Below are 26687 nucleotides of genomic sequence, written 5' to 3' on the forward strand. Positions count from 1 at the left end.
GGAGTCTTCAGGGTTTTCTATATATAAGATCATGTCATCTGAGAACAAGGACACTTTTACTTCTTCCTTTCCTATTTGGATGCTTTTTATTTCTTTTTGCTCCTAATTATTCTGGCTAGGACTTCCAGTACTACACTGAAGGGAAGTGTCAAGAATGGGCACCCTTGTCTTCTTCCTGGTCTTAGAGGAAAAGCTTTCCATTTTTCACCATTGAGTATGATGTTTTAGTTGTGGGCTTTTCATATATAGTCTTTATTATGTTGAGATACTTTTCTTCTATTCCAGTTTATTGAGAACCTTTCTCATAAAAGGGTGTTGAATTTTGTCAAAATTTTTTCTCTGCCTCTATTGAGATGATCATGTGATTTTTATCCTTTATTCTGTTACTGTGTTGTATTACATTATTTGATTTGCATATGTTGAAACATCTTTGCATCCTAGATATAAATCCCACTTGGTCATGGTGTATAATCCTTTTAATATGCTGTTGAATTTGATTTGCTAGTATTTTGCTGAAGATTTTTGCACCTATATTCATTAGGTTTATTGGCCTGTTCTTTTCTTATGATGTCTTTGTTTGGCTTTGGTATCAGGATAATTCTGCCCTCATAAAATGGGTTTAAAAGTGTTCCTGCCTCTTCCATGTCTTGGAAGAGTTTAGGACGGATTAGCATTAATTCTTTAAATATTTGGTAGAATTCACCAGTAAAGCAAACTGCTCCTGAACTTGCCTCTGTTGGGAGGTTTTAAATTACTAATTCAATCTTCATCCTAGTCACAGATCTGTTCAGACTTTCTGTTTCTTCATGATTGAGTCTTGATAGGTTGTATGTTTCTAGGAATTTATTCATTTCTTCCAGGTTATACAGTTTTTTTGGCATTTAACTGTTTATAGTAGTTCCTTATGATCCTTTATAATTTCTGTGACATCAGTTGTAACATCTCTTCTTACATTTCTAATTGTATTTATTTACTTCTCTCCTTTTTTCTTAGTCTAGCTAAGGGTTTATGAGTTTCATTCAACTTTTCAAAAAAATCCAACTCTTAGTTTTATTGATTTTTTCTTTTTTCAATTTTCTATTTCATTTATTTCTGCTCTAATCTGTATGATTTCATTCCTTCTGCTAACTGTAGGCTGTTTGTTCTTCTTTTTCTAGCTCCTTGAGGTATAAAGTTATTTACTTGAGATCTTGCTTTTTTTTTTTTAATGTAGGCATTTATTGCCGTGGACTTCTCTCTTAGTACTGCCTTTGTTGCATCCCTTAAGTTTTGGTATATTGTGTTTTTGTTTTCATTTGTTTTGAGATATTTTCTAATTTATTTTTGATTTTTTTCTTTCACCCAGTACTTTTTCAAGAGTGTACCATTTAACTTCCACATATTTGTGAATTTTCCTGTTTTCTTTCTGCTGCTGATTTCTAGTTTCCTTCCATTGTGGTCAGAAGAGATATCTGGTATAAATTCACTCTTCGTAAATTTGTTGAGACTTGCTTTGTGATCTAACATGTGATCTATCTTAGAGAAAGATCTGTATGTGCTTGAGAAAAATGTTTATTCTGCTATTGTTGGGTGAAATGTTCTGTGTATATCTATTAGGTCCTTTTGGTCTATAGAGTTGCTCAAGGTCTTTCCTTATTTATCTTCTGTCTGAATAGTCTAACTATTATTGAAGGTGGGTACTGAAGTCTTTTACTGTATTGTTGTTTATTTATCCTTTCAGTTATATCAATGTTTGCTTTCCACATTTAGGGGCTCTGCTGTGGGTACATATGCATTTATAATTATATCCTTTTGGCAGTTAAACCTTTTTTTATCATTATATAATAACCTTTTTTGTCTCTTAACAATTTTAACATTAAAATCTATTTTATTTGATATAAATATAGACACTCCTGCTCTCTTTTGGTTACCATTTGCATGGATCTTTTCCCAAACCTTCACTTTCAGCCTATCTGTGTCTTTAAATTTAATGTGAGTTTCTTGTTGACTGCATATAGTTGGGTCTAATTTTTATTTTCCATTTGCCACTTTATGTCTTTTGACTGCAGTTTAATCCTTTTATATTTAATGTAATTATTGATAAGGAAGATTCATTACTGCCATTCTGTTACTTACTGTTAGTCTTACAGTTCATCTGTCTGTCTTTTCCTCTCTTGCTATTCTCTTGCTTTATTTATTTTTTTGCAATGATATGCTTTGATTCCTTTCTTTTTTCTTTTGTATAACATCTATAGGTGTTTGTGTGTATGTGGTTATCTTGGAGCTTACATAAAACATCTTATAGTTATAACAGTCTATTTTAAGTGATAACAAATTCAGTTCAATCATATACACTCTACACTTTAATTTCTCCCAGTAATGCTTTATGTTATTGTCACAATTTATACATATTCATACTATTTATCTTTAAACATATTTTTAGTCATAGCTATTTTTAATGGCTTTGTCTCTTAATTTTTATAGTATAATTAAAAGTGATTTATCTACCACTGTTACAATAATACAGTATTCTGTATCTGTCTATATATTTAGCTTTACCAATGAGTTGAATACATTCTTGTGTTATTATGCTGCTGTTTAGCAAACTTTCATTTCAATTTGAAGAACTCTCTTTAGCATTTCTTTTTCTTTTTAAGATTTTATTTATTTGTCAGAAAGAGAGAAAGAGCACACAAGTAGGCAGAGACAGAGAGAGAAGCAGGCTCCCTGCTGAGCAAGGAGCCTGATGTGGGACTCAATCCCAGGACCCCAGGATCATGATCCCAGGACCCCAGGATCATGACCTGAGCTGAAGGCAGCAGCTTAACCCACTGAGCCACCCAGGCATCCCTCTCTTTAGCATTTCTTGTAAGGCAGTTCTTGTGGTGATGAATTGTTTATTTGAGAAAATCTTTATCTCTTTTTCATTTTTGAAGGACAGTTTTGTGTGGGATAGTATTCTTTGTTGGCAGTTTTTTCCTTAAGCATTTTGAATATATCATTTCACTCTTTTTTGGCCTGTAAGGTTTCTGCTGAAAAGTATGTTCATAGCCTAAGGAGTTTCCTTGTGTGTGACAAGTCACTTTTCCTCAGCTGCTTTCAAAATCCTCTCTGTCTTTGATTTTTGACAACTTGATTTTACTGCGCCTCAGTATGGATTTCTTTGGGTTCATCTGATTTATTGTCTTTTGGGCTTTTTTGAATCTGGATGTCGATTTCCTTCTGCAGAATTGGGATATTTTCAGCTACTTTTAAAAATGGACTTTCTGGTCTTCTTTCTTTCTCTTCTTTTTCTGGAACTCCCATAATGTATATATTGGTCTACTTAATGGTTTCTCATAAATTCCTTAAGCTTTCATCATTATTTTTCATTCTTTCATCTTATCATTCCACTGACTAAATTATTTTCAAAGACTTTTGTTTGAGCTTTCTGTTTCTTTCTTCTGCTTGATCTAGTCTGCTGTTGAGCCCTATTAGCAAAATTTTCAGGGTAGTTATTTTGGTTTTGGGCTCCATGATTTCTGTTTAGTACTTTTTATATTTGTTGAAATTCTCACTTTGTTTGTGCATTGTTTTCTTGACCTCAATACACATCTTTATGACAATTATTTTGAATTCTTCCAGGTAAATTATAAAACTCCACTTCATTAGGGTCAGCTTTATCATGTTCCTTTGTTTACAACATCTTTGCTTCATCCTTCATTTTCTTTCACTCTGTGTTGATGTCTGCACATTAGACAAAGCAAATGCCTCTGCTAGTCTTCACAGACTGACCTCATACAGGAGAAGATTCCCACCAATCAGCCCAGCCAGAGTTCTGGAGGCTTCTAGCAACTTTTTCCTTCCCCAGGGAGAAGAAAACAACTGTACTTCTTTAAAGCATTCACTCTTTGCTGAGCCAGGGACTTTGGAGCTACGGCATCTAGCAGTTTAAACTACTATCTCCATTTTCCCTAGATGGCTAAACTGCACCCATCAGAGCTCCACATTTGGCAATATAGAAGCAAGACTTCTAGAGACCTTCTTAAGAAAAGCTGAGGTACTGGAGGCAGAAACCTATCTCCTCCTTCCCCTGGTAGAATCTGGGTTCTAGGGGGTCTCTTCCTAATCATATAGCATTGTGTTAGATGCGGGGAATCTGGCAAGAGGGTGTCCCAAGTCTTCCTACTGGCCTTAGTGAATGTGGTTTTATGTTCACCCGGGGTTACAGAAGCCTTTTTTTTTTTTTTGAAAGATTTTATTTATTCATTTGACAGACAGAGATCACAAGTAGGCAGAGAGGCAGGCAGAGAGAGAGAGAGAGAGAGAGAGAGAGAGAGGAAAGCAGGCTCCCTGCTGAGCAGAGAGCCCAATGTGGGGCTCAATCCCAGGACACTGAGATCATGACCTGAGCCAAAGGCAGAGGCTTAACCCACTGAGCCACCCAGGTGCCCCAGGAGCCTTTCAATTAGTTTCTGGATTTCTAAGAGAAAAGAATTTGTTCATAAATTGTTGCTGAGTTGGTGTGTTTGTGAGGGAGAGGATGGCAGAGGGTTTCCTATTCCATCATCTTAGTTACAATAATCTGGATGTTAGTCTTCTGTTCGTCTATTTACTCAGCTTCAGAAAATGCTTATAGTTTCCTATCTTTCTCCCTCTTTTCAGACACAGTAGCACAAGAGACAAACAGTCTTTGTTCCTGCTGAGATATTGCTAATAAGCACTAGTCCTCAGCTCCACAGGATGCAGAATGAGTCAGTAATACAGCTGCAGGCTTTAGGACAGTAGGCAGATGTGACCAGCTTTCTCTCACTTTTCCTCTGGCCTCTTTTCCCCAAACAGTAAGACCCTCAGGTTGTAGGCTAGCAAGTCCATATTGGCAGCTCACCCCTCCAGGGGTCCCGGGGTCAGGAAACCTCCAAGTTCAGCATCTCACAAGTACTGAGAAGAGGTGGGCACAACTCTGTGTTCTCTACCCTTTGAAGAACTTCTTAAAGACCTTCAGAAGCAGAATAGAGGTCTTATTCCCTTTCCTTCCTCCTATTCCCATCTTCCTCCTGTCCCTTTACCACCTCAGTCATGGTCTAAGGAAAGAGAAGGATAAGCAGTTACTGCTACAGAAAGACCAACATGAGGGTTCCGATATTGGGGCCACGTTGCTGTTCAGAATCCAACAGCCATTTGCAATAGCATTTTTGATGTTTTCAAAGTCATTTCCTGACTATTTTTTACTCAAATCCCCATTTTAGAGATGAAGAAACTGAGTTAAAGAAAGAAGAGGATCCCTGAGTGAGTCAACAGCTGAAGTGGGGCCAGAGCCCTGGTCTCTTGCTTCTTTGAGCTCTTTCCATACTATGTGGGCCCCATAAATTTGGAATGAAAGATTCAGAAGATGGTGACAGGTATGTCCACCACCCCTTAAGTTGTCAGCTTGAACTTCCTTGGAGACCCAGGGAACTCAAGACCTCACTCTAAGCAAAAGACTAGCCAGGATGCTGAAGGGGAAGGGCAATCAATGTCTTCATCCTGGTCTTGTCACTCAAGCTCAAGATTGCTGGATAGCATACTTCCTGGGCCCAGCCCACTGGCCGTGTGTGAAGAATGATCCTGAAGAAAAGAGCACCCAGGGGGTCAGGAGCAGAGCTGGGGTGAGAAACCAGACCCTTTCCTTCCCTGGGCCACTCACAGGGCACTTACACATTCTGCCCTTCTTGGTTACCTTTCTGAGCTTCACCTTCCCCATTTGTAAAGTAAATATAACACTTTCATCACTGTATTATAGAGGCTGTTAGATGGCTGAGAGGTGATAGGGTTAAGTGGGTCATTTTTAATCTATGAAGTAGTATCTGCATCTGACTTGGCTACTCGATCCCATTCATGGAACAGCTACTGGGAGACACGTGCCAAGTTAGGTACTCTATGTGAATCATCTCCAGCGAGACCCAGAAGACAAGTGACTTATCCAGGAACATTCAGCTGTTCAGTAGCAGAAATGAGATGAAAGCCTTTTCTGATCATTCCCAAAGGCCTGAGGCTGAGCTGGAGGTCATATTGCTGTGTGCATAACATTGTTAAATTTAACAAATAAAAAGAAATACTCCAGTTAAGTCTGAATTCTGGACAAATAATAAACATTTTTTAGTCTAAGTATATACATTGAGATATTTGGCACACAGTTATACCAAAATTTTTTTTGTTTATCTAAAATTCAAATTTAGGTGGGCATCCTGTATTTTATTCAGCAACCATATGTGTATATGGAGTTGGCATTGCAGGAGCAGCAGGTAGGCCGACTGTATATTCATTTTGAAGCAAGGGAGTCAGTAGGCCATATGCCAGGAAGAGAACTGATCTCCTCACCAAAGCAAGTCTCTACTGTTATTCTCAGTTTGGGGCTACCATAAACATATACAAACATGATACTTTGGCCTCATGAAAAATCCTAACCTAGACTTAGGACCCTTCTTCTTCCTTTCCTAATTGTTCCCAAGACCCTGTTTATCTCCACTGGGACCCCTTTGGGAGTATTTAAAAAATATTTTATCAAGGATAGAAAGGATATTCTAAAAATAGGCAAAGGTTTAAATTTTAAACTTTAAAATTAAGAACTTTAAAGGTTTGGGGCACCTGGGTGGCTCAGTGGGTTAAAAGCCTCTGCCTTCGGCTCAGGTCATGATCCCAGGGTCCTGGGATCGAGCCCCGCATCAGGCTCTCTGCTCAGCAGGGAGCCTGCTTCCTCCTCTCTCTCTGTCTGCCTCTCTGCCTACTTGTGATCTCTCTGTCAAATAAATAAATTAATTAAAATATTTTTTAAAAATATTAAAACCTTTAAAGTTTAAAATTTTAAAATGGACTAAGATTTTTAAAAAGGGTTGTAACCTGCTTCTGGCCAAGATGAAGTAACAGGGACTGAATTTACTCTCCTTCCTAAATAATCAACAGATACTATATTTTTGAAAAACCAATATTTTTCAAGATGCTGGGCATCAGTTAATGAAAGATAAAGATGGGAAACAAATGAAGTGAGTGCTACCGCTGTCCCAGCTTGTTGCCTAGAATGGGGTGCCAGACTATGGGGCAGGGAGGAAAAAATCCAGTAAAGAGCTCGGTGTTTTCTCGAAGGTGGGGAAATAGCTGGGAATCCAGGAAGGTCAGCAGGGTTAAATGTCACAGGGCAGGATATTGGAGAGCTGAACAGTCAGGGTGCTCCAAGGATCTGCCAAAGGTCTCCCTTGGGTATTCAGTAGAATATTGATCAATGAATGCATGTGAGGGGCTACCTGAGGCTTAGGAAAGAACCATCCAAAAACAGAAGAAACAGTGCCTGGCACTTACACAACTCTGGGGATTATGCTTGCTTCTATCTGCCAATCTAGAAAATTTCATTCACAGGGCATTGGGTAGAGCATGCATGTGGTTCTTTATCAGTATTGGGAAATACTTTGCTCTAGGCTGATAACTGCTCCAGTCCTGCCTAACAAATCATAAAAGCAAGTCAGAAAAGTTTGAACTATTCTCAAGTACCTTAACTACATCCCATAGCAGAGTTCAAGAATATTTATAAGACAAAAATATCCAGCACCTAATAAGGTAAAATTCATAATGTTTGGCAACCAATAGAAAATTCTCAAGCATGCAAAAAAGCAGGAAAATATGGCTCATATTAGGGGGATAAATCGATCATTTAATACCAATCCAGAACTGAAGTGGATGTTAGAATGAGTACAATAGAAAAATAAATCAATTATTATAACTGTATTCCATATGTTCAAAAAGTTAAATAAAGACATGTGAGATATAAAAAAGATTCATATTGAACTTCTAGAGATAAAAACTTCAATGTCTGAGATGAAAAATAAGCTAGATGAAAATAATGGAAGATTAGATATTGTAGGAAAAAAAGATTAGCAAACTTGAAGACATAGTAATAGAAACTGTCCAAATGAAACACAAAGAGAAAAGAGGATATAAATGAAGAACAGAGCATTACTGAGCTGTAGGTCAATTTCAAAGGCTTATTATATGTGTAATTACAGTCCCTGTAAAATGGTAAGGAGCAGAAAACATATTTGAAGAAATAAAGGCTAAAAAATTTCCTAGATATAATGGATATTATAAACCCAGAGATTCAAAAATTTCAGTGAACTTCAAGCACAAGAGACAAAAAGAAACTATACTAAGGCAATGTTATAATCAAATTGCTCCAAACCTGTGATAAAGACCAAAAATATCTTAAAAGCAACAAGAGGAAAAAGTTATGTTATGCATAGAGGAACAAAAATAAAGATTATAACAGATTTCTTGTGAGAAACAACACAAACAAGAAGGTGGTAGATCAATATCTTTGAAGTACTGGATGAAAACAAATAAAATACTTGTTGACCTCACCTTCTGTACCCAGTGAAATTATATTTCAAAAATGAAAGTGAAGTAAAGACTTTGTCAGACATACAAAAGCTAGAAGAATTCATCAGCAGCAGGTCTGCAGTACAAGAGATATGTAAGATTTTATTTATTTATTTGACAGACACAGCAAGAGAGGGAACACAAGCAGGGGGAGTAGGAGAGGGAGAAGCAGGCTTCCTGCTGAGCAGGGAGCCCAATGCGTGGCTCAGTCCCAGGACCCTGGGATCATGACCTGAACCGAAGGCAGACACGTCATGACTGAGCCACCCAGGTACCCACAATACAAGAAATATTAATGGAAGTCCTTCAGACAGAAGAAAATGGTACCAGATGGAAATATGGATCTACACAAAGGATTGAAGAGCACTGGAAATGGTAACTACAAGGATAAATATATAAGATTTTTCTTCTTATTATTTAAATTTCTTTAAAAGATAATTAACTATTTAATAAAAATATGACAATTAAGTGTGGAGTTTATAACATAAGTAAAAGTAACTCATATGATAACAGCACAAAAGAGAAGAGAAATGGAGGTATACTGCTATGACAGTCTCATAACATGTGAAGCGGTATAGTATTACTTAAGATTATTAATTAATATTATTTAAAGGCAGATCATGATAATAATGTACACTGTAAATCTTGAATCAACCACTAAAATAATGAAACAAAAAAAATGATACCTTAAAAATGAACAAAGGTGGGGGTGCCTGTGTGGCTCAGTCAGTTAAGCTTCTCCCTTCAGCTCAGGTCATGATCCCATGGTCCTAGGATCGAGTCCTGCATTGGGCTCCTTGCTCAGTGGGAGTCTGCTTCTCCCTCTCCCTCTGCCTGCCGCTCCCCCTGCTTGTACTCTCTCTCTGACAAATAAGTAAATAAAATCTTTTTTAAAAATGAACAAAGAATATAAAATGGAATGTAGGAAATACTCCCCTAATCTAATCCCAAAGAAGTTTTTTTTTTTTTTTTAAGAAAGAGAGGAAAGGGAGAACACAGAATATATGGCATAAATAAAAAGCAAATGAAAAGATAATAGACTTACATCTAATAATATCAATAACCATATTAAATATAAATCATCTAAACACCACTATAAAAAGGCAGAGATTGTCAGATTGGATTTAAAACCAAAACCTGATTGTATACTCCCTATAAGAAATGCATTTTAAATACAAAGACACAAACAGATTCAAAGTAAAAGGATGAAAAATACAACGTCAACATTAATCAAAAGAAATCTGGAGGGTTTATATTAGTATCAGACATATTAAATTTCAGAATAAGTGGTTTAGAATAAAGAATGTTGGGGCACCAGGGCAGCTCAGTTGGTTAAGCATCCAACTCTTGATCTCAGCTCAGGTCTTGATCTCAGAGTCATGAGTTCAAGATCTGCACTGGGCTCCATGCTGAGCATGGAGCTTATTTAAAAAAAAATAGAATAAAGAATGTTAACAGGGATGAAGAAGGTCATTCCATAATGATAAGAGGGTTAATTCACCAAGAATATATGAGCTTATGAACCTAACATGAAGCAAAAACTGACAGAACGCAAGGATTAATAGAAATAATTAGAGCTGAAGACTTCATACCCTTCTCTCAATAATTGAAAGAACAAGTATACAGAAATTCATTAAAGATATAGAAGATCAAAACAACATTATAAACAAACTTGATCTATTTGACATTTATAGAATAGTCTACCCAACCACATTAAAGTATATATTCTTTTTAAATATACATGGAACATTTACCAAGATAGACAATGCTTTGGGTCATAAAACAAGTTTCAATAAAATTGAAAGAATTCAAGTCATACAAAGTCTGTTCTCTGATCATAATGAAATTAAGTTAGAAATCCATAACAGAAATACCTCTGAAAAACTCCTAATTATTTGGAAATAAATAAGACAGTTCTAAATAACCCATACATAAAGGTGGAAATAAAAAAAAAATTAGGAAATGCTTTGAATTGAATGAAAATGAAAACACACCATCTAAAAATTTGGTGAAATCTGTTAAACTAATACTTAACAGAAATTTTATAGCACTAAATGCCTATACTAGAAAAGAAAAAAAACCTCAACTCATTCATCTCAGCTTCTACTTCAAGAAATGAGAAAAAGAAACAAATTAAACCCAAAGGAAGTGGGATACAGGAAAAAATAAATATCAGAGCAGAAATCAATGAAATAGAAAACAAGAACAATAGAGTAAAATCATTCTATCCAACAAGGGCCCTTTCGAAAGATCAATAAATTTGATAAACCCCTAGCCATGATGACCAGGGGAAAAACAGATAAGACACAAATTATGAATACTGGGAACTGAGAAGGGAAGTCACTATGGATTCCACAGATATTAAATAAAAGGATAAGATAATATCATAAACTTTATGACAATACATCTAGTGACTTAGACGAAATAGACCCATTCCTTGAAAGACACAAACTACCAAAGCTGACTCCTGAAGAAATAGAATATCTCTGTATCTATTAAAGAAATTGAATTTGTAGTTAGAAACTTTCCCATACAGAAAACTCCAGAAACAGATAGCTTCATTGGTGAATTCTATGAAACATTTGAGGATGAAATAAAAGATAAATAAAAACCTCTCCCAGAGAATGGATGAGAAGGGAACACTTTCCAACTCATTTTATGAAGCCAGCATTATCTTGATACCAAAGCTGGACAGTAACATTATGAGAAAAGGAAACTATAAACCCATATTCATCATGGGTGTAAATGCAAAAATTCTGAACAAAATTTTAGCAGATCAAATTCAACATTACATAAAATGGATAATACATTGTGACCAAGTAGAATCTATCCCAGGAATTCAAGGTTGGTTTAATGTTTGAAAACCAATCAATTTAATTTGCCATATTAACAAATTAATAGAGAAAAATCATATTGTTGCAATGAAGGTCAAAAAAGCATTTGGTAATATCCAACACCTATTGGTAATAATCCTCAACAAATTAAATAGATGGAACTTCCTCAACCTGAAGAAGGGCAACTATAAGAAGTGTAGAGCTAACATGAAACTTAATAGTAAAAAACAACAACAACAACAACAAAAACAACTTTCTTCCCAAATTTAACGGGGTTTAATCTGCAGAGAACCAGAAAGTGTCTACGCAGAATGACAGAGCCTCCACAAAAAGACGAGGCTTCTCAAGAAACTGCAACCTGTACCAGCACCGGCCAAGCCTCTGCCCTGTGGAGACACCGCCTCTATCCACGATGTGCTCGGCTCCCTGGGGCACCACCACCCAGGTCAGCACACAAAACCCCTCTGCAGCGAATTACAGCCAATATATGGATGAGCCAGGGCTGCTGGTGGGTATGCAGCCTGTGTCTACACGGAGTGTGGCGCTAAGCCAGATAATCGTGGAGCTATACTTCGCGAGTGCGCTCCAGCTGCTCGTTGACAAACCCGGGCTCTACATGCCAGCATGGCCTGCCTTCACAGCCAGCCTCGGGATAAGCTCAGAACTAGCCACTGCAAGCGGAAACCACCCGGCCCAGCATCCACTCCAGCCGGAGCTCTTCAGGGAAGTACAGCCTGGGTTGGCAGAGCAGAAGCAGGTGCTGCTAGGGCTGATTCTACCTGAACCAGGGTTCCAGCAGGAGGCTGGAACTGAGCCCCGATCAGCAAAAAGCTGGATGCGGGTTCACGGAGGCCTCTTCCAGGGGGCACAGGCTGCATCTTAACAGAGCACAGGTGCATGGGCAGGGTGCTGCTAAGAAACACAGCCTGGATCGGTGTAGCCAAACAAGCCTTCATGTGGGGCCGCCGGCAGCATCTCACTGGAGCTCCAAGTGCAAGTGCAGGACGTACCTCAATGCAACACGACTGGGCCGTCCTCCAGTCCCAGGCCCTTCTATCCCCAGCCACAGGCTGCTGGAAGGTCACTGCCCATATGCACAGCCTCGAGCAGGGTTGGACCCAGTCCCCCCAGTCATTGGGTTGGCTGTGCTCCATTCTTCTCTACCATTGCCTGTGGGACTCTCCCAGTCCCCCAACACCCCATTTTATCCTTGTCCCTGCTCTTGGAGTTTCATGCTTGTCCCCAAGGCCACAATGCAGTTCCTCTCTGCTGGGTTCCAGAAGACTGGCATGCCCAGATTTGGACAGAGTACCACATACACGCTAGGGTACAGAGCTGATAGCTTCGGGCAAACCCTTCTGCAGGTCTTAAACTGTAAAAAGTCTTCCTAATCTGAAACACCACCAGGGCCTGATTCTGTTTTTCTCTGGTTGGGAGATTCTGGATTCAGAGCCACATGGGAGCGGCTGTGTGGGTTCAGAGTCCCTGAGCAGCATTTGGACTGGAGTTGGTGTGGCAATAGGAGTGTTCCCAGCAGAAGGAACCGCATGGAGAGAGACCGAGGGGTGGGAAAGCATGGATTACTTTGAGGCAACAGCCACCCATGTGTATTTTCTGGAATGCGCTTGGCTTTTGCTCCTGGGCTCCCCAGCCCTTTGCACATTTGTTTCCTGATGCCCATGGCTATGTCCTTCTCAGATGTGGAGCTCCTCCCAGGTACCCCAGTGCTCTTCCCTTCTTCTCCTCTCCCTCCATAAGCCCCGGCTATCCCAGCAACTCCCAGGACTCCAGTTACTCCCTACAGTGGTGCTGTCCAATAGAAATTTCTGCGGTGGTGGAAATGCTCCATGTCTTCACTGTCCAATACAGTAGCCACGAGTCACATGCAGCTGTTGAGCTACTAGGGATATGGTGAGTGTCAGTGAGGACCTGAACTTTTCATTGTAATTAATCTTGTTTCTTTTCTATTTCCAAGTTGTGGTAAAATGTAGTTGGTATAAAATGTGCCATTTGAGCCATTTGTGGCACACAATTCAAGGACATTCTGATTGCATTCACAGTGTTGTGCATCCATCAACCAGTCTGTGTCCAAAACTTTCTCATCATCCCAAACAGAAACTCTGTCCTCAGCTTTTTAAAATTAAAATTAGTTTACATTTAAATGGCCACATGTGGCTAGTGGCCACCACATTAGACAAAACAAGTCTAGAAGCCAGTGACCACTAAACCGACACCCCCAACCTAGCTCTACCCTCTACCCTGAGCTTGAGTCCTGGATACCCAATTGCCTCACAGGCAACCCACCAATAATTTCTGAGCTCTGCCAATTCTCCTTCCTTAAAGTACCTCATCTGGGCTTCATCTTCTCCCCCTCCATTGCCACATCTCAGGGTGGTCCTCTCCCTGACACTGTGTGACCCTGACTCGGTTCTTCCCAGCCCTTCACCACCAAGCCCCTGCCACGCCCAACTTCCCGAGCCCGAGCCCCTGCTGCCAGAGGCTGGCTGGGCTCCCAGACCCTGCCTCCAGCACCAGAGGCTCCCTAGAGCTGAAGGTCTCACTATTCAGAGGCTGCCCAGTGTGCAGAGCCCAGAGGGATGCTCTCTGTGAAGACCAAGACCTTGGCAAGCTTGAGAAGATCAGGCTTCTGGGACAGCCTCCCTGGCTAGCCAAGAGGTGGTGAGAGAAGACTTCCACGGGGTGGGGGGATGCCCCCAAACTAGGGCTCAGAGCCTGGCACTGCCGCTGAATGGCTGCCTTGGTCTCTCTTCTGTAGAGCAGGGATGATTATCTTCTATCCTTCACTGTGCTCTGGGGATGAAATGAAGCGAGGCGGGGGGAAGGCGTGTGGCATGTTGTAAGAGCAGAGGTATTGGTCCCAGCTCACAGGAGACAAGAATGGTTGGAACATGCCGTGGCAGCATCTTGGAGATTATTTCAAGAGGTGATAGACTTGTCAGCTGGAGTACAGAAAGGGCCAAATGCCCTCCAGGAAAAGGGGCCAAATGACGTCACATACAACTCCATTTCTGGAAATGGAAAAGCCCCAGGTGTCCCTGGTGGATGTCAGCTTGGCTAATGGGCAAGCACGCTCCCCATCCCACCCCGCAGGGAGGTTTCTACTTGTGGCCCCTTATCACCCTCAATCCTGGGGAGTTTAAAGGGCTACTTCATGCCTGCTGACTGCACACTGCCTGCTGGGACCTAGGTCATGGCTACCGAGGGACTTCTTTCTCCCAGAGCTTGGCTGGTGGTCACAAAGTCATTAAGGAGTGAAGCTTTTACTTAGAAAGGGAATAAAGAAATTCTGTATTTGAGAAAGTGAGTCATAAGCAATAGACGTCTAGCTGAATCTTCTGTTTTCCTGTACGTTCAGTCGGCAAGCAGCTGGCATATAGCATCACTTCTGCCACGTTTAGTGAAAATGCTCTTCCCCAAACTGCCCTCACCTTCGATGATTTCTGCTCAGGACAGACAACAGGATTCCAAAGGGTGATCAGGCCCTCCTTACTGGAGAAGGGGAGGTGGGCCAGGCTACAGGGACCTCTGTTTTGAAGACCCTGTTTTCAACCCTGGGCTGAAGTGAGCAGTGGTCAAAAGGCAGGTCTCTGGCTCAGGCTTCTGTTTCGCTCTTACCCACTAGGACCATAGGCTGGGACTCTCCCTTCAAGAAGGCTTGGGGCCTGACAAAGTATTTCTGGACATGGAGTTTTATGTGGCCTCGTTTGGCCACTTCCATGGGGGCTGGGCATAGGAACAGATGACTAACCCTAAATATGGACTCCCAGATTGGCTTGGTTTAGGGCCTTAGACATCACTTGTCCTCCCTTATGTTACGGCTGGGGAAACTGAGGCTTTAACAGAAGTCATTTGCCACGTGTCCCTGTACACTACGATAGCCATGCATTTCCCATGCTGAACAGGGCTCCTTTCCTTAAGAGCTGAAGAGGGCCATCTCCAAGCCAGGATCTAATTCACAAAACCCACTCTCAACAGAACTTCATACTCTGTACAGTTTGAGCCTTTCACTCTCCTTCTAAATGGAGGAAATCATTCTATATAGTGTTAGCTACATGGTCACGAAAAGAAGTTGCAAGGAGACAGAAGGCCTGGCTCCTTTGTCAACAGTGACTCTGAGACCTGGGCCTCGGGGCTTCCAGTCTGGACACTGGACTGTTACTTAGCTGACCTGTCAGGTCCTCCCAGGTGAGGGCATGGCCTTTGGAAACAGGGCTGTAGTGATAGACCATCGGAGGTGTAGAAACCATCAAACCTCACCATCCCACTGCCGCTCTTCTACCCATAGGCCTACTCAGGCCGAATCAGATTGGTTTGACACACATGTTCTATGTCCAGAGACTGACAGCCTGAACTGAACGCTCCTTCGCCAACAGAAACATGAAGGCTTCACCACACTCGGCCCTTGGTGCCTTTCTGGTTAGTCAAGCCACAGCCCCTACTGGGAGTTTTCTTTTTCTTTTCTTCTGCTTTTTAAAATAAAAGATTTTATTTATTTATCAGATTGAAAGAGAGAGGGAGAGAGAGAGCAGAAGCAGGGGAAGCAACAGAGGCAGAGGGAGAAGCAGGCTCTCTACTGAGAGCAGGGAGCCAGACACTGGACTCGATCCTAGGAGACTGGGATCATGACCTGTACCGAAGACAGACACTTCACCGACTGAGCCACCCAGGCATCTCTACTTGGGAGTCTTCTGCTTCGCTCTAACTGCACACACACACCTGAGATGAGCACTCCAAGCGTGTGGGACTCATTTCCAGGGCCAAGTTGCTCTGTGTGGTCTGCCCTTCCTGGTAACTGCAGCCATGAAGCTGGGGAGGTGGGGATTGGTCAGCTAGCCAGATCCTGTGCTCACTTCAGAGACCATCCAGGGCCCCGCCTCACACCTGAGAAAGCAGGCGCTTGGCAAAGAGTGGGAGTGCTGCACCCAAAGGTCCCAGGAAACAATCAGGTTGTTTGGCAAATCAGGCAGACTGTGCCCAGCAGGCAGAAGCCAGATTGTACCCTCAGGCCCATCAGCCTGGCAGGGATAGGAAAGTAGGGCTGACATAATTTGCCCTTGCTCTAAATGCACCTGGCGTCATGTTGTGGGGTCTGGTGATCCACTTGCCTCAAAGTGTTGGAAAAGATGGCTCTTGAACTAGCGCTGGCAACTTCTCCTTCCTTAATTGCCAGTTCGACTACAGTCAGTGGATTCTAATCACATATGTACATCTGGAAAAGTAAGCGGATATGGTGGGGGCAGGGAGGGGGGATGAAGCAAGAGAAAGGAACTCGTCGCTCCCCGAGATGTGAGGCAGGTCAGTGCCTGTAAACTGACCTCTGAGGTATGACTGAAGAAGTCCCCACTCAGCTGCCCAGCCACCGCCTGTCCCAAGCCCCTGAGGCCTCCTCTGGATGGGCCCCCTCCCCGTTTGCCCCACTGTTCAGCTCAGAAAATGTGCACGTTTGGTGGGGTGCGGATGGGGCAGAGGGTAGGCACAGAAATTGGCTTTGGAGTAGGTTTCCCCTGGGTGATTTTAGGTCCCCTTGCTGGTTGATGGGACACCGGAGTCAAAAAGGCCTGTTTCTAAGCACACACGCAGAGAGGAGAATTTCTCATCACGGGGGAGGGTTCAAGCAAAGACTGGACCGCTGTGTGTCAGGGACACTTTCCCTGGGAGGCTGGGATCACTCAGCTCCCAGGGCCAGGGTCATCCCTGTGGCCAGTTTCCAGTTTGGGGCTGTACAGTTCCCATTCTGAGGCTGGGTTTCCATGGATCTCTACAAGTCATCTTGCCCCAGGGCCATCCTGAGGCCTCCCAGGGCTCTCTGATTCAGTGTGGGGACAGGGGTGGCAGGCTCTAGCCCGGACCCTGAGGCAGGGTGGTCTGGGCCTACCTTGGGGCATGTAAGAAGAACCAGAGCAGGTTCCAAACGACTCCACAAGCCTGGGCAGCCTTGGGGTTCCCGGCCACAGCAGAATGTTCTGGATGGCCTTGCAGATGTCAGACGGGTCTGCAGGGATTTGCTGAACTATGGAATGGGTGCCCTTGGTGTTCCACTCTTCTCTGTCCTGTCTCTCTAGCTGGGGCTCCCATCGCTCTCCCCACCAGGGGCTATTGACTTCATAGTGGGAACCCACTTTCTTGCTTGTTTCTCACCTTCTTTTCAGTTGACACATTTTGACTTCAGTACTCTCTTCACAACGAACTTCTGTCATTGGCAGCCACAAGACACATTGCTTCTTCTCTTGCCAGCCTGCATTCCCAAGGGTTCCGGCTGGGCATCAGTAGCCAGCATGAACCAGATATGAGATGCCCCGTTTCTCTGACGTGCTCCTTCTTGGCCTTGAGTTCATGTACAGCTTGGGTCGGCTGGGGAATCCCCCCCCTCAAGAGGTTCCCCATCCTAATCCCCAGAAATATAATAGGTTACCTTATATGGTAAAGTAAATTTGCACATGTGACTAAGTTAAATATCTTAAAAGATGGAGATGATCCTGGATGACCTGGGTGGCCTGGGTGTAATCACAGGGGTCCCTAAGAGTTGGAGGGAGAGGCAGAACTGTCAGAGATGGACATGTGATAACGGGAGCTGAACTCGCTGTGATGCCCCGCAGGCTTTGCAGATGGAGGAAGGGGCCACAAACCAGTGGGTGCAGTGGCTTCTAGAAGCTGGAAAGGTTAAGGAAGCAATGCCCACCAAAGCCTCCAGCAGGAGTACGATCCCACCTGCCCCTTGACTTTAGCCCAGTGTGACTCATTTTGGACCTCTGATCCCTAAAACTGTAAGATAATAAAAAGTTTGCTATTTTAAGCCACTAAATGCATGGTGATATGTTACAGTAGCAGTAGGGGGGCTGACCCACTGGCTAACAGTCTCTAAACACCAATCAGGCACACAACCACCAGCGGTCACCGTTTGAAGCAAGGTGCTCTATGGACACAGTTGGCAGGCAACCCCGAGTTTGATCTCTAATGACACAGTCGCCACCAACCCCGAGTTTGATCCCAGTGCCTTCAATAAAGCTACTTCACTTCTCTGAGCCTCAGTTTCCTCATTTGAAAATGGCAAAATAAAAGCACAAGCCTGAGGTCCACAGCTTAGTTAATAGTCTTGCACTGGCATTGGTCACCTGCACCAAAGTTATGTTGTTAACATCACGGCACCTTCTCTACAACGATGTCCAATTGGAATATCCTTATTTCTCTGAGTTAATTTTAAATTTAAAAAAAAAAATTAATCACTACCCTTAAGGATATTGTCAGAACCGGAGGTGAGTTGTTGGCACCTGTGGCTCCTCAGTGAACATTGAGTACCGGTTGCCACTAGTGCCTGCCAGAGCCGTTAGATAACACACTACCTTCAAAAACATTCCAGAGAAAGCCCCGAAGACACCCTTTCTTCATGGGGGATCCCATCGGAAACACTGACTGCGTGAGAAGGAAAGGACACAATACCGCTCAAGATCCTTGCCAGGTTTGTGTCGTACTGAAATCAATTAGTGTCAGACACAGCCCACGTGAAGAGAGATGGGTGCTCATGGGGTGCCTTCTTCTGGGGCAGGCTTACCGGGCATGGTCTGCATGCAGCAGCCTCTCAGGCAGCTTGAGACTTGATGGCACAGAAAGCACAGGTGTAAGGCAGTCCTCCCCACACATGCTCTCAGTGCTGCAGACTGAGGGGAGTTCCAGGAGGAAGGCCCTGTCACCCCACCAAGCCTTAGCTCCAGGCACACTAACCATGCTGTTGCCCACCCTCCCAGTCATGTTTGGCCCTTGCTGACCCCCCACCCCATCTTTCCCAAACAGAGACACACAGGGCTCTTCATCCGGCAAAATGTCGCTCCTTCCAGCCACTCTCCTAAGTCACTTTCCACAAGCTGAGTGAGCCCGCCCCTCCTTGGGGCCCCCCATCCCACCCTGGCACACCGCATGGCAGACCATAGATGGGGGGCCTCCTCGAGGACAGAGCCCAAGCCTTGGCACTCCCCCTCTGCCCCCGCCAGCTCCTAAGCCAGTGACTAAGGAAGTGCTGAGCCCTGGCCACCGCAGAAGTCCAATTCAGGAGCTCTCCTCAAGCCCACCTTGCCTTGGCTGCATTAATAGGTGAGGGTCCAGGAGTGAAACGAGGCCGATTTCTGTGGATGGCATGACTCATGCAGGGGCTTCTTACTGCTGATTACAAAAATAGCGCACGTGTGTGGACGCCCCCTAGGCATGGGTGATATCATGCCAGTCTCTATGGAGTCTGCTGAAGTATGGGCAGAAGTCCCATTGTTTTTAGCTATTTTGACTATGCAGAGGGAGGAGTCTGTGGTGAATGGCGAGCCTATATCTCCCCAGCTTCCCAGGTCCCAGAGGCTCAGGCTGTACTAGCAAAGAGCGAATACCCCATTACCTGCCATCTGCTCCCGTCCTGGGGCCTCTGAGAGCAGCAGGGTGGCCTCTGCTTCCTAGGAGCCATGCCAGGGCCATGCTGACACCCGTGGGGCTCCCCAGCCATATACTCTCGGAGCAGAAAGGGAGGCGCTGTCCTCGGGGGCCCTGTGAGCAGACAGGTGCTCAGGGACCTTCCCATAATGCCTCTAACGCAAAGGTGAAGCAGGGGAAGCCGGTTCCAGCTCCGCTGAAGAACAGATAGTCACACGGTGGGGTCCCTGCTTTAAAAGAAACTTGGCCATGCTAGGGGACGTGAGGCTGCTCTGTTTTCCTCCCTCAACAAAGGGCTTCAAATGCACCTGCGCTGTCACTTCCAATAGACCTGGCCGGGTTGAATAGATTTTCCCAGATAAATCAATCCCTGGCGGCCATCCCCCAAGATGAAAGGGAGGCACCAGACTGAACAGAATAGTGTTTGTAGCAAAGACAGGAAGTGAGCTCGCTGCCCCAGGGCTGTTGGCAGCATGCACACACAGTGGGAGGAGGGAGCCTGTCCCTGACATGAAGCCCTGGCTCCCAGTATGGCCAAGGGACGACTCTGGTGCTAGGTAACACCATCCCCCCTTTCTGTGTGTCCATCCTGCTCACCCCCCACCTTTCTGGCTGCCTTGTGTCACCAGTGATGAAGCAGGGGACAAGCTCGAGGAGAAAAGACTTGCAGCATGACCCTCCCCATCCACGACTCATATGTATCACTGCTGTTTGGGTGGGACTTCACGTGGGGCATGGGGAGCCCCGACTCAGAGTCACAGACCTGACTTCCAGACTCAGCCCCTCACCCATGGGCTGGGCGACCCAAGGCAGCCATTCTGCCTCTTCTGGCCTCCTCCTGCTGGTCTAGAGGAGACGCAGCACCTCGTCAGACCACCTCGTGACCGCCCCCTAAGGAGCTGCTGCCCAGGGCCCAGCTTGGTCCTCAGTGGCCAGTATTCTGGCATGGCAGGCCTGGAAGGGCCCTCAGAGATCAACTACTCCAAAAGTCCCATTTTACAAAGAAGGCAACTGAGGCCCAAAGAAGGAAGGGATTGGCCTGAGGTGCCCCCAGCCAGGAAACTACTTCCTTTCATCTCTCTTTTTTAAATTAAGGATTTTATTTGAAGTAGAGTTACATGCAGTTGTAAGAAATAACACAGACTTATGTGTACTCTTTGCCCCTAGTAAGACAGATCTCATTTTTGCGAGTGAGTCTGAGTTGGGGGAGGGGAGTATGTGCATGAGAAGTTAGGGCAGGAGGGAAAAGGCTATTGCTCGTTCGAAGCCAGATCTGATATGGTTTAATTTAAGCTGAAACTGCAAAAAGGATCTTCCTTCTGGTTTGCAGCCCCCAAGACTATTGAGAAAGTGAGTTCTGAGTAGCCTGTTTTGCCCACTCTCCCAGTTGGTTCCTCCCAGGCCTTCTCCTATCTCCCACGCATCTCCCTGCTCCTGTCCCCACTTGCCTCCATGTGAAGAAAGGGGGGCACTCCAGATGGAAGCTCCTGGACAGGTCTGCATCCGTGCTGCAGGTGGCTGTTCCTCACCTTTGGAACCAGAGAGGCCCACTTGACCGAGAATCAGCAGTTTTATGCAGAAACATCACTTCAGTCCTGGACCCCACTCCCTGTGGACACCAGTGATTGCCACTGCCTGCTATTGATCGAAAAGACCAGCTCTTACCAGTCAGGTGCAAGTGGGCAAGCCTGGTCTTTATTTCCTCTCAAATTCCTATGTGCCAGTGAGTAATTTGAGCTCATCTTGACAAATGACAGCATTTAAGAAACACTTTTGGCAAAAAACACCAAAAACAAAAACCAAAACGAAACAAAAAACCCCACAAAAACCCATCATCTTCAACAACAAAAAAACAGGATGGTCCTTTTTCCCTTGAGGTGAACAGGAAGGGTCCCTCTGACAGCCTCTATGTGTATTTCTGGTTCTCAGAACTCTGGGAAGTTAACTTCACCCAACTTCTGTATAATCACTGTCATAAGCCAGCTCCTAAAAGAGGCTCCACATAGCGCACCTCATTTTGTTGAATGCTCGTCAGGTAAAGCTTTTTCATACCCAGTTGCAGTGAAAGCTGGAAGTACACTCCAGGATAAAAGAAGAGAAGCAAGACAAGCAGGCCCCTGGTGGGGGAAGCTGTGGATGCTGTCCTTCACACACACAGCACCTAAGAGAAGAGAGAAACCTGTGCAGATGTGGGAGGTGAAGGCCCATCCCCTGTGGGACATGCTGGGCAGGGTGGGAAGGGGGAGAGGAGGCAGAGAGATATTTAGAGAAGGAGCTCAGCCATATTCGTTCCTCCTGGCCTGAACAGTCTAGGACAGCGCTGTCCAGTGGAACTTTCTGTGGCAATAGAAATGTTCGCAATCTGTGCGGTCTAATATGATGGGTACTAGCCTGGTGTGGCTAAGGAGCACTTGAAATAGGGCTTTTGCAAGGGAGGGACTGAATGTTTAATTATATTTAGTTTTGATTTAAGGCAAAATAGCCACATGCAGCCAGTGGCTGCTGTAGCAGGAGAGTGTGGGTCTGAAGCCGATGAAAACCCAGGGCAAACCCCTTGAAATCTTCCCACCCTTCCCCTACCCCAGTCTGCCCCAGCTGCCGCAATGGGTGCTTCCTTTCTGCAAATGCTGCTAGGTGGCTTTCTCTCACCAGGAATTTGGTCAAACCCAAAACAGAGCTCCCTTTTCCTAGATGGAGCCAAAGCTGTGTGGCCCAGCCTGATCAGGCATCTTTCTGGGCCCTGGGAAGCCACCGAGTGTGGAGCACAACTGACGGCGGGCCGTGGTAGTTGCTCGGGGTCCGGCCCCAGGGCCGGGGTGGGCAGCCTCACTCTCAGAATCAGTCTGCCGTGACCCTTAGCTACAATCTGGGGACTTCTCCCAGGGTGGCTGGGGGAGCCTTGCTCACGACCTAGGAAAGGGGAAGTGTGTACAGAGTTGAGGGGAGTGGGGAGAAGAGGGGGAAAGGTTTTAGGCCTCTTGTAACCCAGCTCTGGGTCCTAAGAAGGAGGAGGTTGAGAACTCCCATTGCCTTGGGCCAAGCTGAGTGGAGTTATCCGACCAGGGGGTCACAGAGAAGTCTGAAATCTCTCTGAAATCGCCTTCTCTGGCAGGACTGACTGCAGCCCGGACTGCGGGCGTCAAAGCAGATACTTCCACTGTCCCTCAGGAACGGACGGGAGCCTGAGCAAGGCAGGGCCTGCCTGTTTCCACCCCATGGCTTCCCAGACCCTAGGTCAGCCCAGGTAGACCCCTCGCTCTGGCCAGGGAACCCAGCTCTGGCCTGGATGGGGCAAAGCCTGGGCTGGCTGCTGGGGGAACGTGTGAGGGAGAGAGACCAGGAATGTAGGCGTCCAAGGACTCTGACCCAGCAGTGTGGGCGGGAGGGCAGGCATGAAGGAGGAAGGTGGTTCCAGAGGAAGCGCTGGAGGTGGACCTTAAGGAGTGGAAGGGGAAAAGATTGGGAGGAAGAGGGAATCAGAAGTCAGCCAGATCTAAGCATGAACCCCAGCTTGGCTGTGTGTTAGTGGAGTGTGCCTATGTTGTCGGACTGACACGGGGAACAGACAAAGGGCCCCCCTCCACACCCTGCTCTCCTTGGCCTTACTAGGAAGTAGAGTTGCACATGACCGTGAAAGAAGGGTAGGCTGTCTCAGACCTGGGAAGGGCAGGGCAATCCAGGTGAGGGCAGGGCAGAGAGAAGTAGAGGCTGTTACAAGGTGAGTCTCAGGTAGGCCAGAGGGAGGAGATTAGGTCATGAGAGAAGAGGCAGGGCCCACAGGCTGCACACAGATCACAGAGGCCTTCGGAGGGCGCATCGGGCTTGGCACTGAGCCTCCAGGCCATGGGGGGCCATGGAAGGCTTTGAGCAGGGAGAAACATGGTCAGAGCTGTGCTGGGGCAGTATGGGCAGTGGGAAATCAGCAAGAGGCCTGAATGGCTCCTTCTGCTAGGCCATTCGGGGAGAAGCCCTGGGAATCCACAGCCCTGCAAAACTCCCAAGGAAGAGGAGCTAAGTGGAGCCTGCCTTTGTGGCACTTTGGCCAGCCGAGGAGTACGTTGGCACAGCGAGCCGCCCATTGTCAGAAGAGTGGCACCAGTGAGCTGCTGGTCCCCTGTGGCCTGTGCCTCCCGCACACCAAGAAGAAGTGTGCACTGTGGCTCCAGCTTCTATTACAGGCTTTCTCTTGTGAAATTCGGGGCCTAGCAAAGTCTTTGCAAGCACCCCAAGCCAAAGGGGCCCACGGGCATCTGGCTCCTGCACCGAACTTGGGCGGGTGTGCAGGGAGCTGCCTGTGGGAGGGGCTGAAAAGGACTCAGTTTATGTGGCACAAAGGGCTGGGGGCCAGGAAGCTTGGCAGTCCTTGAGGCTCTAGAAGATACTGAAGAGGAAACTGAAGGGACTTTAACCTCATCCTTTCCCTAAAAAGGGCAACTTTTTAGAAATTAGCACACTTCCCAGGCATTCCCATTGGATGGCTAAAGACATGTGCTCCTGGGGAACAGTCTTCCTCTGCACACCCTATCTGGAGGGATGGTCTACAGGCAAGCCTGCAGGAGCCCAGATCCTCAATAGGCCTGGCATGATGCCCACATGGCATGAGCTCTTATTCTCTGGTAGCAAGGCATGCTTTTATGAGCTGGGAGAGCCAAGCCTTCTGATAGGTCACTGGGGAATGGGACTCACACACATCTAGAATGTTCTGGCTGGGGCCAAGCTAGTTTGTGATTTTTGTCTCATGATCAAATCATGCAGCCAAAAATATAAGCAGGATGCCAACTTCTCTAACATGAGTATCAGTTTACCCTGGTAACAAACATGATCATTTAATAAGTACAATGAAGAACACGTTTGTGTACCTGCTTTTTGCATATTCCACAAGAAACACACAGACTGAGAGCTTGTCAGAGAAGGAGGAGACCTAAGGGACCTTAAGCCAACCTCTACACTTTTAGGATGGGGGAACCAACTGCCAGAATAAATGAAAATATGGGCACGTCCTTTGAATTTGGATTGTACCTTATCATTTATAAAACCTTCACACCATTTCTTGAACTTCCATTTGTACTGTGAGAGGCAGGATATGCAGTGGGTTAGAGAAGGTAATCAGGAGTCAGACCCCACGAGTTAGAAACTTACTGTGTGAGCTGGGGCAAGCTCTTAATCTCTCTGAGTCTCAGTTCCCTCTTCTGCAAAATGGGGACAATAATGGGACCTATCTCTTCAGGTGGTTGTGAGCAATGAAATAATACACATAATGTGTTTAGAACAGTATCGGCACACAATCTAGAGTAAAAAAGTGTTGGCCCTTATTCTTCTGATCTTATCAGTAGCCATGAGAGCCTCTTGAAGTGAGAAGAAAAAGATCATGAGCCCATTTGAGAGAGAATCCCTCATGGGATTTCTTGGAGGCCCAGGGATAGGTGGAGACCCTCTCTTTCCAGAAAGTTGAGGCTTGGGGAGATACACTGGTTTGCTTGATTTTCTATAGCTGGTCAGTGGTAGAGCCGGGAATCAACTCCAGATCTTTACACTGTGCCCAGAGCCCTTTCAAATGTCAGACTGGCCACATCCTGTGAAGACCCCGCCTACTTGTTACTACCTCATTTATAAATAAAGTCAAGGAAACACCTCTCTTTTTTTCATTCCAGCTGCAGTAAGAAAAACACCATTAATATTCATACTTCTCTAAAGATCTGAAGTGGCTTCCAATGCAAACACAGATTAAAAAGAGTGGTGGAGCCTAAGCTTTGAGTGGCAGGTCAGAAACATTCAGAGAAGGCAGAGGTCATTTCACTGAGCCCCTGGGGGAGACCACTGGCACCCAAATCAGCTTGGCTCTGAGCTTCCTGGCAGCCAGAGCACAGGAATGAAAGGGCCAGATTCTGACCAGCAGTGTTGGTAGGAAAGTTTCTGGATCAAGAAGAGACCGGCGATGGCAGGGGGTGGCAAGACAGTGCTATGTCATCCCAAACCTCACCCACAGCTGGGCTGCACAGGCAGAGGAAAGGGAAGCCTATACCTGCCCAAAGTCTCCACCGGCAAGATGCCATGGTGATGCAGACCCAGGCCTGCCCTGGGGTCAACTGTACGGGAGATGTCAGAGGCAGCTGGGTCATACTGGCTGTCCCCAGCGGAAATACTTTTTGAGGTAGCATGTGACAGGACAGGCCCAGCAGGGCTGCAGAGGTCAAGGAGCTGGAATTTGCTCCTTCAGGAGATGGTCAGGCCAGAGCAGCACAGGGAAGGGGGGTGTTGGCTCAGTGGGGAACAGAATGGAGTTAGTTCCAGCAGTGGCAGGAGCTCTGTCCTGGTCTAATCGGGCAGGTGTGCAGGGCCAAGAAGTTCAGCAGCTCTCTGCCCACCACATGCCCCTTCCCAGCACTGGGGATGAGAAGACACTGAACAGCTGGGAGAGTGGAGTGGCCCCAAAGGCTTGGAGACCAGAGACGTGAGTGCCCTTTAAAAGCACTGCTTTATTGAAACATGTACATGCTGTTCTGGGTTGAACCATATCCCTCCCCAAACTCAGGTGGTGACGTTCCAAACTCCAGTACCTCCGAGAGTGACAGTATTTGGAAATAGGGTTGTTGCAGATATAATTAGCTAAGTTAAGAGGCGGTCATCCTGGAGTAGGTTGGACCCCAATCCATTATGACGTGTCCTTATACGAAGACTAGAGAGTTACACACAGTGAGAAAGCTATGTGAAAATGCAGGGAGAGATGGGGGTGAGGTCAAGGAGCACCAAAGCCTGTAAGTAAACCACCAGAAGCTAGGAGAGATGCATGACACACAATCTCCTCCATAGTCTTCAGAGGAAACCAGCCCTGCTGAACCCTGGGCCTCAGACTCCAGCCTCTGGACAGGGAGACAGTACATCTCTGTGGTTGAAGCCCCCCAGTCATGGTACTTTGTTATGGCAGGCCTAGGAAACTAAGGCACACATGCATGTGCACACACACACACACATACACACCCACCCTCCCTGTAGGTACCAATTCCCTTTTCTAGCCCTGCAACACAGAGGACACACATGCCCTGAAGAAGCAGGATACAT

The 26687-nt window shown here is 45.5% G+C and overlaps 1 pseudogene; it reads right to left on the minus strand.

Annotated features, from left to right (window-relative positions):
- LOC116859744 overlaps positions 1-26687 on the minus strand; it is a 156507-nt pseudogene that overhangs the window by 52392 nt on the left and 77428 nt on the right.

Source organism: Lontra canadensis, unplaced genomic scaffold (assembly GCF_010015895.1).
Source record: "Lontra canadensis isolate GAN:19392208 unplaced genomic scaffold, GSC_riverotter_1.0 scaffold161, whole genome shotgun sequence".
Taxonomy (NCBI): Eukaryota; Metazoa; Chordata; class Mammalia; order Carnivora; family Mustelidae; genus Lontra; species Lontra canadensis.